This window comes from Schistocerca gregaria, chromosome 2 (genome assembly GCF_023897955.1).
Source record: "Schistocerca gregaria isolate iqSchGreg1 chromosome 2, iqSchGreg1.2, whole genome shotgun sequence".
In the NCBI taxonomy this organism is placed as follows: Eukaryota; Metazoa; Arthropoda; class Insecta; order Orthoptera; family Acrididae; genus Schistocerca; species Schistocerca gregaria.
Genome location: NC_064921.1, coordinates 148,462,042 through 148,476,322, shown reverse-complemented (window position 1 = coordinate 148,476,322; position 14,281 = coordinate 148,462,042).

The window sequence follows — 14,281 nt, the reverse complement described above, 5'->3', positions numbered from 1 at the left end:
AGTGTACAGATTCAGATCAGCGATAGGCTACAAATCTGTCTTATTCCTTTCCCAACTGCAGTAGAGCATCGATTATCCAAATGTCGGTCAACCGAACGACCGCTTAACTGAACTGTGTACTCGCTCGCACCTGTTACTCTCCCACCCTACCGTCCATCATCCCCCTCACTCCCAAACCAAGTTTCCCACAGTAGTCGCCGCACTGGGTCACCCCTGGCGGAACATTGCTTCTAATGGGGCCTTCACAAGGCGCTGCTGACCGGCCAAGCTGCCAGTCGCTGTGTTTCAACAATCAGCACACTTCTGTGCCACATGCTGTATATTCCTACTGAAGTTGCCTCTGTATGTTAACTTTGCAATACTAAAAGAGATGCCTGTTCTTATGAATAAATTTACTGTACAGTACTTCTTTTTGGCAAATAAACATGTACAGTTCGATTATCTGAACAAACCAGTTTTTCAAACACCCATGTCCCCCAATTACTTCAGATAATCGACACTCTACTGTACTACTTCCTTTCCAATTCCTCTGACTCATAACTGCGGTCTGGTTTCTGTATAAGTTCTAGCTAATCTTTAGCTCCCTGTATTTTATCACTGCTACCTTCAGAATTTTAAAGAGTGTATTCCGGCCAACACTGTCAAAAGTTCTCTCTACATCTACAAATGCTATAAATGAAGGTTTGCCTTCTTCAGCCCATCTTCTAAGTCATGTCTTTCTTGCTTCTTCTGTGTTCCCTCATTTCTCCAGAATGTAAATTGGGCTTCTCCGAGTTTGGCTTCTACCAGTTTTTCCATTCTTCTGCAAGCAATTCATGTTAGTATTTGTAACAATGTCTTACTTAAACTGATATTTTGATAATATTCACACCTGTGAGCATTAGCCTTTTTTGCAATTCGAATCATTATAACAGTCTTGAAATCTGAGGTATTAAGCTGTGTCATATATCTTGCTTAACAAGTGGAATAGTTTTGTCGTGGCTGGCTTACCCAAATACTTGTCACAATAATTCTGAGAGAATCTACTCCAGGGGCCTCATTTCAAATTAGGTCTTTTGGTACTCCGCTAAATTCCTCTCACAATTTCATATCTCCCATTGCATCCTCATCTTCTGCCTCTTCCTCTTCTGTATTGTTTACAAGTTTGTTTCCCTTGTATAACTCTATATATTCCTTCCATGTTTCCCGTATTTGCTCAGTACTGGCTTGCTACCCCAGCTCTGATACTCATAGAGCTGTTTCTCTTTTCTCCAAAGATACCTTTAACGGGATCTATCTTTTCAGTAACCATACATGCTTCTACAGCCTTGCATTTGTCCTCCAGACATTTCTGCTCAACCATTTTACACTCTCTTTCAGTCTTATTCTTAAATGTATGTATTCTCTTTCATTTGCTGTTTTTTCATCAATTAATTAAAATCAGCATCTCCCTTTGTTATCCAAGAATTGATAATAGATGTTCCCCTTTTAGCTATTTGATGCTCTGCTGCTTTCATCATTCCATCTCTCAGAGTTACCTACCCCGGCAATGTTAAATTTAGTGACTTGGCTTCCCTGTATTTCAGGAACCACCATTGCCATTGACATGAAACTTACACAGGAGATTAAACTGTATGTTCTGAACTACAATAACCCCATTTCAGCCACTGCTTTCGGATTTACAATTTTTTAATTGCACAGTTAAAATTTTGTGTACTTGGTTTTGTTTGTTATCCTAAATAATTTTAGTTATACATAACATTATGTTCTTCTTTTAGACTCAGGATATGTATGTTATTACTCCTTGAACATTTGAATACTATACTCGGAAGGGTAAAATGCAACAGAAAATGTAAATTTTCAGGAACAGCTTCTAAAGTTTCAAAAGACAGTAACTCAGTTAAACATATATTAATTTTTTTTATTTTTAGTTACTCAGAAGCACCCTGCACCATACTGTATATCATCCTCTTGACCTTTTTCCAAGCTATTTCTTCCTTCTAGACTCCTTAGATGCTAACTGTGCTGTATACTCTGCTTTATCAATGCGAACCTTGCCCATCCGTTCAAGTTCTCTGATACAGTTTGCTCCATGATTAATTCCCATATGCTGTAGCACTTTCATCCTACTAATGTTGTCATCCTTCAAAGCAATAACAGCATCACTGACCCCCCACTCTAGTGTCTTCATTCCAACAAAAATATTTTTTGGTAAACGAGTTCATATAAGAATTATTGAACGACTCATCGGGATTCTGCGTCTGACCATGCACACTCTTCTTCAGAAATTGCCAGGTCTCTGTAAATAGGTTTTATGATATCCATGAGTGCTGCTGGGATGGAATGTTTATGGCTGTATGAACTGTTTGAGTAATGGGTGTTGCGGTGATTGTACTGCGACTCGGGTCCAGGAGGGCAAAGGTGGTGTACTGGTTTTTCATCAGTTGACAGTCTGTGGAAGAAGGTAGCTCATACTGCCTTCTTCATTCAACAAATCCTAAATGTTATATCTAATGGTCCTCCCATAATACTGCTGTAGTTCATCAATCATTTTGTCTATCAGCCTGCCTCTTAAAAGGTTTTACCATCAGAAAGTTTCTTGTCTCTCAAACTTCCTCCGCCTGGTGTCCATCCTTTATCCACAGCCTTCTATGCAAAAAATTACCGATTGTATTAGATCTTGAAGTAATGCATGTAAAAAAAATTTAACATTTTCAACCGGTGTAGATTATATTTAAAAAATAAAATACTTACTATGTGAGTTTATAAAACTCCCCTTAACAACATCTGGTTCTTTCAATTTATCCAGGCCTCATTTCATTTCTTTTCTACCTTTTTGCAATTTCTTCAGTTTTAATCTGCAGCTTACAAGTAATAAATTGTGGAGAGTGTCAATCTAGGGACTTAAACTACTACTGGTGGAACAGTCAGGTGCACAAAATGCTCTTAGGGGCATTCGTGCATCACTGTAATCTATTCCCTGTAATTGTAAGTGTGCAATGCCCTGCTGGAAGTCTCTGAAATCACGACAGATGTTGACTAGTTAAAAAAAAATTGATTTAAGTGACACACAGGATCATCCATGTGTCAGTTAAAGTTAAGCTTAACTATCAATTACTTTGAGATGAGGGAGCCTAAGCTATATCAAAGCAGCCACACAGCAAAATAGGCTCATTTCATTTTATTGTAGACATGAATCCAGTTCATATGTCCACTTTCTTATTGAAGTGATAATATTCCCCTAGTGTTCCATTGTCCAAAGTCACTGATTGAACCAGTTGCAATTCTCAGCATAACTCACAATATCAATTAAATTAAATAGCTGTAAAACATCTACATGATCCATTAGTGTGGCCATTTCTCTGCTCAAGCTAGTGTTGAACAGGTGCTGGCTATCACACAAAACTCAATCACCAAACCAAAACCACACGTTGCCAAGAGGCTTCCATGTTAGTTGTCCAATGATCACAACTACTTGTGCAATGGGCTTTCTGAACATCCTGGCTTCTGACATCACAAATTGAAATCAGAAACGTGTGTTAAAAGTTCAGTTTAAATTACTCATAATTTATTAATGTATGGCATTGTGTGCATGCTAATGAAACAAGAAAATTAAGTCAAAGTGCTGATTCTATGAAGATTGGTGCCCAAAATACATGCTAAAAAATATTATCCTTAAAATGCTTATTATGGTGCAAAACAAATGTGCATAAATAACGAGATATGTGTACAGTGTTGTTTCATGTCATGTATTCGGGTTTGTGTTATTCATCAAAATTTATTGTAATTTGCATCATTAATTGTATCATAGTTAAGTTATCAACTTATCTATCTATGTACACCCATGTGGCAATAAACTAATTTTACTGTTCTGTTACCACGTCTAGATATCGTGTAGCTTGATTGATTGCTCTTAACAGGAGCTGATCATCAGTATCTTGTCTGCAACAGTCAGATTAATATTAATGAAAACATGAAATTTATAAATGCCAGTGACACACATGTAACTTAAGTTCTACAGTAACTGTTCCAGAATAAAGATTGTGTCATCAATAAATCTGTCCTTTTAGTGTCTTTGTCCTAGTATACTTGTCTATTATTTGCTTTATGTGCCTCCTATAGTTATGTAGCACGGCAATACGAATATTCTGTCATCCACACGGTGCAGAACGGAAGCTGTTTCATGTTGAAGTGTGTCTTTGGGAGTAGTATATTTATTTATGTTTTTCTCATTTGTTCGGTGTCTTTAAAAACACGCATCAGTGTAATTCTGTGGTCCAATATGCAAAAATTGTTAAACAATTTTTACTTGAAATCTTATCCTTCAAAGAGATTTAAATATATGCTTTGATTTTTGGCTTTTCAGTTATTTAACTATTTTAGATAATTATTCCAAAATTGGTTTCACTTTTACATAACTCACAACTGAGCAGTAAATCATCAAACGTAATGGACTGATTTACTTCCAAGAAAATTACTTGAAAATGAAAATATAACAGTATTATAATTAGCGTCACCATATTTGTACTTTCAGAGTATGGACTCAATTATTAAAATTATTGTAGACCCACACAACACTTGAAGAATGCTCCTCTTACCCCCATATTCAGGCTGTTGTAGTCGAATCCTGGCTCTTGGCATAAGCTGAAAAATAAAATCTTAAAACTAATGTTTCTCTCCACTGCGGCTCAGTGCTGTAAAAAAAATGTTGTTAAAATTGAACAACCTTTAATGTTAAAGCGAGTGATCTGCACTTTCGCTATGATTTTTGCTTTTTAGGTTGATGCATAATGGCATCCATTGAAGCAGCGACTGCTAAAATTGTGGAGCTGTGAACGTCTTAAGAAAAATTAATTCAGTGCAAGTAACAAGACAGAGGGCTCACTGTACATCGAAGTAACTCACATACAGGGTGAAAAGTATTTAAACCGACAAACTCTGGGAGATTGTAGGGGACATCAAAACAAATATTTTTTCCTAATGTCATTTTTTCCTATCAGCAGTATTTAAACAGGTAGCAGAAGATTTCTCTGTTGGCAAATTAATTAAATCAACAAACACTTTTCCTTTTTTTTTTTTTTTTTTTTTTTTTTAATATATGACCAAGAGACAACACTCTAACACAACCCAATTTCAATTACAGTAGATTTTCAAAAATTCCTCCATTGACACGTAAACAAAGGTTACACCATCGGATCATGTTCTATCTGACATGGGCAAAAACCCCAGGAGTATCCTGAATAGTTCCTGCGGCTGCTGCTATCCGGGCAACCAGATCCTCTTCTGATGCAACAGGAGTTGCGTAAACAAAGTTGCGCATCTCTCCCCACAAAAAAAAAAAAAAAGTCCAGAGGGGGGGGGGACATATCTGTGGTTCAAGCAGGCCATGGTACAGGACCACCTCTGCCAATCCACTTTTCTGGGAACCGTCAGTCCAGGAATCGACACACACGACAACTGAAATGTGCCGGCGCCCCTTCATGTTGGAACCTCATGCGTTGTCTTGTAGGGAGCGGGATGTCTTCGAGCAAATCTGGCAAGAAAATTGTAATAGTGCCTGCCATTTAATGGTCTAGGTAGCAGATACGGCCCAATTAAATAGTCCCCAACAACACCGACTCACACATTAACGAAGAACGGCACATGATGAGCACTAGTAACTGTGGCATGTGGGTTATCCTCACTCTAAACATGCGAATTGTGCATGTTGAAGACTCCACCATGCCCGAACGTTGCTTCATCGGTAAACAACACAGAGGATGGAAATGTAGGATGCATTTCATCTGTTCCAGGTACCACTGCGAAAACTGTGCTCTGGGTGGATGATCAACTGGTTCCAGGTTGTGGACACACTGCAAATGAAATGGTCGTTACAACTGCTCTCGAAGGACCGTTCTTACATTTGTCTGATTCGTCCTCATGTTACGTGTAATTGCACGAGTGCAATTGAAGGGTCCCCCTCCACATGCTGCAAGACAGCTTCCTCAAATTGCAGCGTTCTTTCCGTGCGATGGTGTCCCTGTCCAGGTAATCTGCTAAATGACCTGGTCTCACTCAAATGCAAAGTTTGTATGATGCGGGATACGGCGATTAGGATGTTGTTGTTGATAAACGCGCTGTGCAGTTCGTCCATTGTGGTGCGCTACGTAGTACGCACCAACCATATCAGTGTATTCACTCCAGGTGTATTGCACCATTAGTAAACAGAGACAATGCACTACTACACTGGTGGAAAGCAGTTGCGTACAACTCAAGAGCGCAATACGCTCTCTAACAACTGAAGATCGTAATACGGCCCCTAACAACTGAAGATCGTAATACGGCCTTTAACAACTGAAGAGCGTAATATGGCCCCCACCGGTTTAAATACTCATCATAGAAAAAATGACATTAGGGAAAAATATTTGTTTTGACGTCCCCTACAACCTCCCCGAGTTTGTCGGTTTAAATACTTTTCACCCTGTATAAACTTTAACATACTATATTATCAGAGTTAATGGTATAAATGCTTACATTATTTTCATGGTAGAATATGTCTGCTTTCTATTACTAGAAACAAGTGAGAAGAGAGGGGGAGAGTCAACAATCTAGGAGTGTTGTTCTCCCTTATTAAATGCATACAAATTATTATGTTTAAGGAGGTCATTCCTTGATACTAAGATTAATATTTGCTGTAAAACAGGAAAATTTTACACCTCCTATGCGGTTGGTGAAACACATAAGGTTCGTTTACATTTATTTCGTTGCGAGATACACTTCTCAGTGTTGCTGGAATGGCACAATGTCCCTGGAAATGTTCATGGCACCTAAATTTTATTTAATTGTTTATCACTAATATTTCCTTCCATGCATCCACAGCACTCGCACACTTTGTAAAGCCATTACTGTTCACACTTTAGTAACAGTTTCAACATCTCATCAAGTTTACCATTTCTTTTGGATTTCACTTACATTCGTAGTCATTTACACAAAACATGAAATGACACAGTATTTAAGCTAGATAAACATTACAGTGAATAAATCTTCTGTGGGTTGGTTTTGTGAAATAGTGTAACCATATTGCTGTACCTAGGTTGTAATCTTACTTTCGCTGTTGCAGCTCAAAATTGTGCTCGCAGGCACTTATATATAGGATAGTCTTAAGATTTTGCAAATTCCCAGGGATTGTGGCTATCCACTCCCAATTTGGCAAGGCCTGAGGGAAACTGGGTGAAAACCTTGGCGGAGTGATAGACTAACCCATTTTCATTGTTATTGAACTATTACATATTGCAAGACCTCGGTAATACAGTAGGGTGTGTTTGATTTTTGCAGTGATATTGGTGAGTGCGAAGTTATGTATGACAAATTGTTCATTCATTATTAAGTGGTTCTTATCTTTCTTCGCCAAAAGTGAATAGTTTGGGTGTGTCTCAGTAAAACCAAGTCACCCAATTCATATGACGTTACTCTCTTAATCCGTTCATTAAGTTTTTTCCTTCTCCTTTCTGCACACTTTGTTGAATTGTTGAAAGCCTCAGCGATTATTTGGTCATGCAATTTATTTTGTGGCAGAACAGATGGCAATGATGACAGCCAACTGTCAGTCCCATTTTTACCATATATGACTTCTGTTGGCATCTATCCTGTGATAGTGTGTGGCAAGTTATTGTGTAGCTTCTCAAAAGCTAGAACATAGTCCACGCACTTTGTATGAAGATAAAGAATATAACTGTGCACAAACGGGTTTAATTCTTTAAATGCGTGCTCAGCCACACTACTCTCAAGATGAAAGCGAACTATCAAAGTATGCTTGATATTCTTCCATTTTATCCTCGTGAGTGAGACTATAGTGTGAGGTTTGCCAATTTTCGCAAAGTAGTCTGTAGTTTTCAAATGAGGGGTGTAACAGTTGAGGGTTTTACCGGATATAGTTTTAAAATTTGGAAAAAGCTTCATATACTGCGAAGATATATTTCATACCCCCTCTCGTAGTGGGCAACAGTCCTTGTATATCCTCTGAAATTAAACACAATGGTTTAGTAGGTACTATTGGATGCAATTAACTTACAGTGGGCAGTTTGATATGTTTCACCTTCTGACAAATTACACATGTTCTTACTATGCTCTGAACCACTCTCTTCTCGTTACTAAAGTAACAGTTTTGCTAGAAAGGCTCTGCATGTTTCAAGTCCTATGTGCCCCCATGACAGGTGTATGTGCCATATTAAGCCTGTAATGCATATCCCTGGCACACATATACACCATAATTCATGATTAGCATCATTTCGGTAATATAATATTTCATTTTGCACACAATATTTGCTACTCCACTTGTTTCAGGAAGCTGGAGTTCTTGTTTAACTTTTCCTAGCACATGATCTTCATACTGTAACCTTGCCAACTACATGCTTGGAGGAAGTTTTGAAATCTTGTATTCAGACACCAGTTCCAGCATAGCTGTTAATCTAAGCAACCCTTGTGGCAAACGTGGTAAAGGGTCTGGGATTACATTGCCACTTCCCTTGATATACACTATTTGGAATTTGTACTCCTGGAGCGCAAATACCCACCTAGTTAGTCTTATCATGCATTAATTTACACGTCAATAGAAAGCTTAGTGCTTTTAACATTCTTTCCATACACATAGTATCAAAACTTTTTCATTGCCACTGCCAGGGCTTCAATTTCTGTAACAGTGTAAGAGCATCCACAACTTGATAACACACAACTTATAAACCCAATTATTTTTATCTCTTTTGCACCCTCCTTTTCATCAACCTGGATAGGACAAGCTCCCAACCCTAAAGCGGATGAGTCTGTCACAGGCAAAATTCCTGCGACATATCTGGATGTGCTAACAAATTAGCATTCAAAAGGGCTTGCATAATATGTTCAAATGCAAGCTGACATTGGTCACTCAGGCCCATGGTGCATTTTTCTTCAGCAAACCAAGGAGTGCAGTGCCATTTAACAATTGATGTGGTATAAACCGTCGGAAAAAAAGATACTAGGCCTAAAAATTCCTTCAATTGTATTTTTGTTTTGGGATGATGAAAATTTTCTATTGCCCTCATTTTCCCTGCATCCGACACGATACCTGTAGGTGAGATGACATGCACAAGAAATTTGATTCTTTCCCTACCAAATTTTGACTTGGTCAGGTTTGCTGTTATGCCTATTTCCGAAAATTGTTTTAGTCCTCAGGTTAGCGTATGAATGTGGCTTTCCCAATCGGGAGTAGCTATTAACAAGTCATCTACATATAGTGTTACACGGCCCAATAGATTGGGTCTCAACACTGTGTCTAGTGCTGTTACAAAAGCTCCTCTGCTGACAGTCAAGCCAAATGGCAAAACTTTGAATTGGTAGCTTCTCCCAGAAAATAGAAAAGCAGCATATTTCTTTGACGACTCAGGAAGGATGATGTGCCAGTAGGACCATCTCAATCAGTAGATGTCAAATATTTGATCGCGAAAAATTTCTGTTTTTCCTCATCCAGGTTTTCTGGCCATGTTCTCACAGGTACAATAATTTTATTGATGTCTCGTGCATCAAGCACGGGACATGTACTACCGTCTGCCTTTGCTACTGCAGCAAGCGGGCTGCTATACAGAGATAAGGATGGTTCAATTATCTCCGATTGCATCATTTTTCATATCTCTTTCATTGCTGTCTCCTTTCTGGGGACCATGAGACAGTGTAGTTAGCATGGGAAAATATGCTATGAGACACTAGTTCTAAGTTGTAGGTATATCCCATGTTAGTACCCGGCCTCTCCGAGAACACATTCTCATATTGTATTAGCAAGTGAGTCAGTTCCTTTTGTTGTGCAGGAGGCAAATATTCCAATTCCAACACTTTACTATTTATGAGTTCCCTTTTTTCTTCTGTTTCTCATTTATATATTCGTTGTAATATTCTTTTGATCCACATAAACCTGCACCTGTATATATCAGCCCTTTGACTAATAGGAACAAGCTCTTTATGGCTTCATATACACCCTGAACTCAACTTGCACTGGTGCCTTATCACTTGAGACTGTGCATCCATTGCGCCTGTTGCTAGGTAACTTTTAACTGGTAAGACAGGTGCACTGTTATTTCGACTTAATGTGCTTGTGCAATTCTAGACTCAGGACGTTCGTCAATGCACCTGTGTCCACTGTCATCTGGATCGAAATGCCATAGATTTCTGCTTGTATTACAGCCTACAAAACATCTTTATTGGTTTGTTGAAACATCTGAGGTACATTCATTAATTTGTCCTCAGTGCTAACTCCATTATAGTACCTCAGCAGTGTTAGATTTGTGTCTTGTGCGTGGAATGTGCCCTCACTACACCCTCTCACAGCCAACAATGGAGAGCAGACTGTGGATGCTATTAGTTTGACTCGTCGGTTATAGGGGGTTGACAGTTGTCGGTCACTTCCACTATCCTCACGTTATGATTTTGATTATTATTATGATTGATGGCCGAGCTGTTTTGCCTTTCCTGTGGTGTAGTTTAATAAGCCGTATTATTTGGATATTGTTGCTGGTTGCTCTAACCAGCTGCCATAATTGGAGGTTGGTTGGGATAGTGTACCCATTGTGGCACCATATTTGGTTGCCACTGTGCTGGTTGTTCATTGTACTTGTGCCCTAGGTCACGGTTACTCTACCACTGCGGGTTACCATGACCATTGTATCTTTTGTTCATGCGCCCATTGTGACGCCTTTTCATACTTTGATTCATATACCAATTACCATCATGCAGCCCCCGATTTGGTTGTGCCTCCAGATTACTTGGCTCCAAAGGTCTTTCCCTGATGTCATTGATGTTGTATTACAGTGTTAAAATGTCTTCCCACAGCTGTTTCTGTCTGTCTGCCAGTTTCCAGGTTACAAAAATTGACCACCTCAGTACGAAAATGGTACACACAAGAATTTGTTAACTTACATGGTTTGGACCAAAATCTGCCAGGTGGCTTTTCCTTTGATTCCTTTTCTGGAGAGCATATTCTCCTACTATTTATCCATGTCTCCCTTTTCCTATTGTCCAAATCTTTTATAGGCTAAGCGTTAAGACTGTATCCGTAAATGTATGACCAGGTCTTTAAGCTGACAAGAGCAGATACTATAATCTCAGCTTGAGGCCGTTGAAGCCAAAGGAGAGGTTATAGATGTATGTTTGTCTCAGAAACGACAGCAATTTAGGATAAAACCTTTTCAGAAATTATGGTAAGCTCACCTGAACTGCACAATGAATCCACAACCTTATTCTACGTGAACCTACGTCTAAGAAAGAAACTTCCTCCCAATCATGTTATAGAAACAGACCTCCTGTGCCTTGGATCTTCAGTCACCTCCCACATACCCACCATCTAGCAACAAGAAGTACACTCCTCGTGATAAAGTACCACTGAAGACTGTAGCAACTGATTCACATTCTCTTTGAGGGTTTCGACTACCTCTCATCTTGCCCAGAAATGAGGAATGTCCCATATCCTATCCTATCCTATCCTTCCCACCCCACCCACAGTGCATTTCACAGTTCACCGATTCTATGCAATATCCTTGTCCATCCCTACTCCCAGCCCCTTTCTCATGGCTCATATCACTGCAATGGGCCTAAATACAATCTCCCATAACCACCACCTACTTCGGTCTTGTCACAGGCATTTTCTATTTCGTCAGAGGTAGGGCTGCCTGTGAAAGCAGTCCAGTAATCTACAATTCTATGTGGGCAGGACAACTAACAGGCTGTTTGTCTGTGAACTGCACAGGTGGGAACTCTCCCTGCAAAATATCCTAGAGTACTACAAACCTCCTGGCCTTGTCCTTTACTAGTCCCTGTTGTTCACCTACCTATCTCCTGCTCTCACTCCAGCACTAATTAATCATGTATTGCATCCACTAGACTTTTTTCCACTTCTGTATGTGTACGTCCCTCCTTTTCTACTCCACTTGCTTCCCTCCCCTCTAGCAGCCCTACCCTGTCCCCATCATGTCCCTACATGCTCCCACAGGCAGCACTACACCTACCTCCCCCCTGACATGCTATCTGCCTCCCTGCCGCATGCCTACACCTTGCCCCACCACCCATGCCAGATTGTTTCTCCCATCAGTTGCAGTCCACAGTCCAGCCACAATGCCCAGAGATTGTGGTCGTGTGTAAGTGAATGAGTGTGTGTTTTTTCTATTTCAGAAGAAGGCTTCTTAGCTGAAAATGTACAGTTCAGCATTTCTTTAATTGTGCCCAGATGTGACTCGGCGTCTCCTGTATGTGGAGAGTAGCTATTTGGTTTGGAAGGTAGGAGATGAGATACTGGCAGAAGTAAAGCTGTGAGTACCGTGCGTGAGTCGTGCTTCGGTAGCTCAGATGGTAGAGCACTTCCCCGCAAAAGGCAAAGGTCCCGAGTTCGAGTCTCAGTCGGGCACACAGTTTTAATCTGCCAGGAAGTTTCATATCAGCGCACACTCCTGTGCAGAGTGAAAATCTCATTCTGGAAGCTATCTGTCCTTTTCATAATACTGTTGCAAATAAACTCCCAGAATTGGATATATTCTGAGAAAAAGTATGGTGTGAAATACTGTCTCTGAATGGTTACTGGCTTAAGGAAGAGGAATGTAGCTTTATTGATTGGCGACTCCATAGAGTGCTTTGTGTACAGAGACCATATGATAAATGAAATTAGAATGAAGGTCAACGTTGGCCGTAATTTTGATGATTTATCAACAGCAAAATCGATTTTCGGTCACATAATGATCATCTTCAGTGCTTTAGCGTACAAATTAAAGCTTGCGGGCAGATAGTTTCATATCTTCTGTTATTGCTAGTAACTAGACGCCAGTGCCTGTGAGCTTTAATTCGTATGCTAAAGCACTGAAGATGATCCATATGTGATCGAAAATCGATTTTGCTGGGATTACTCTCTAACTGGCCATACAACATTGTCTGGCTACGAAAAATCTCAGATGATGAAAGATGATAATTAGTCACAGGACATGTGTCTGTTAAAGCCAATGTGAGGGATATTAAGCATTTAGCTCTATAAGGAAAATCGCAAAGTGATTGTAATGTATAGAGACCGGATTATATGCATCATAAAGGCGTTAAAATATGCAAGATCAAATAATAATTTAAAAAATAAAAATAATAATTAAAAAAATGCTGGCCACACGAAAAATCGGTACATTTAGAATGCTGATATCATTTTGTGAATACTTTCTGGTAGAGATTAGGAAGGGGGCAATTCTGGGATTATTTTCTACAAATTTGGGGGTGCATACCATATTTCAAGAATTGTTCCTTTGCTATTGTTGTCGGTAACAAGCAGATGCGATGCGATTGACTCGCAGCGAAACAATCAATATATACAGGAGCAACTTAGTGATACATCGCATGCAGAGGGGCACACTCAAAAACTCCGTAAAAACTAAACTCCATCCGAGCAGACCTTGGAAGGCCCAACGGGACTGATTGGCCGTCGTGTCATCCTCAGCCCACAGGCATCACTGGATGTAGATATGGAGGGCATGTGGCTCTACCAGCCGTATGTCACTTAACGAGACCAGAGTTGCTACTTCTCAATCAAGTAGCTCCTCAGTTTGCCTCACAAGGGCCGAGTGCACCCTGCTTGCCAACAGCGCTCGGAAGACTGGATGGTCACCCATCCGAAGTGCTAGCCCAGCCTGACAGCACTTAACTTCGGTGATCTGATGGGAACCGTGTTTAAAAGACAACATTCAATGATGATTTTTTTTTAACAGTATTAACTTTTAATTAATACTATTGGACCAAAGCATCATTTACAAATTATTTTACATTTTTCTACTATTGTTACCATAAACGATCAAGTACTGTTCCAAATGTTCAGTAGTAAGATTGTGTCTTCAATCACTCAAAACATTTTTATAAGCAGAAAAGTACCGTTCTACATAAACTAAGGTAACTGGGCAGTATTAGAATGTGACTGGTAAAAGTTCCCTCATTCCATTAATAAGACTATCAATTTGGCACAAGGGTTCAAAGCCTGGGTTATTGTTTAAAATATTTTCAAATTTCTTTAAGTTTTCTTGGGAATACCGCCGGCAATGAGGAGTTCACTAAAATAATTTTATTCATTAACTGAATAGATTCATTCAACGCCAAACCTTGAATTTCAAGCTTTTTAATACATATGAGCGCTAATCGCAGCAGTGTCTTTTTAAATCCTTTAAAACTTCCTTGCACTGGCAAACTGTCAAAGCCTCTGCTCCGTGGAAGTCATTTACTACTCCTCTAATGGCCTAGATGTTCATTGTTAAACAACACAGCTTCGACCCACATACCCCATAGA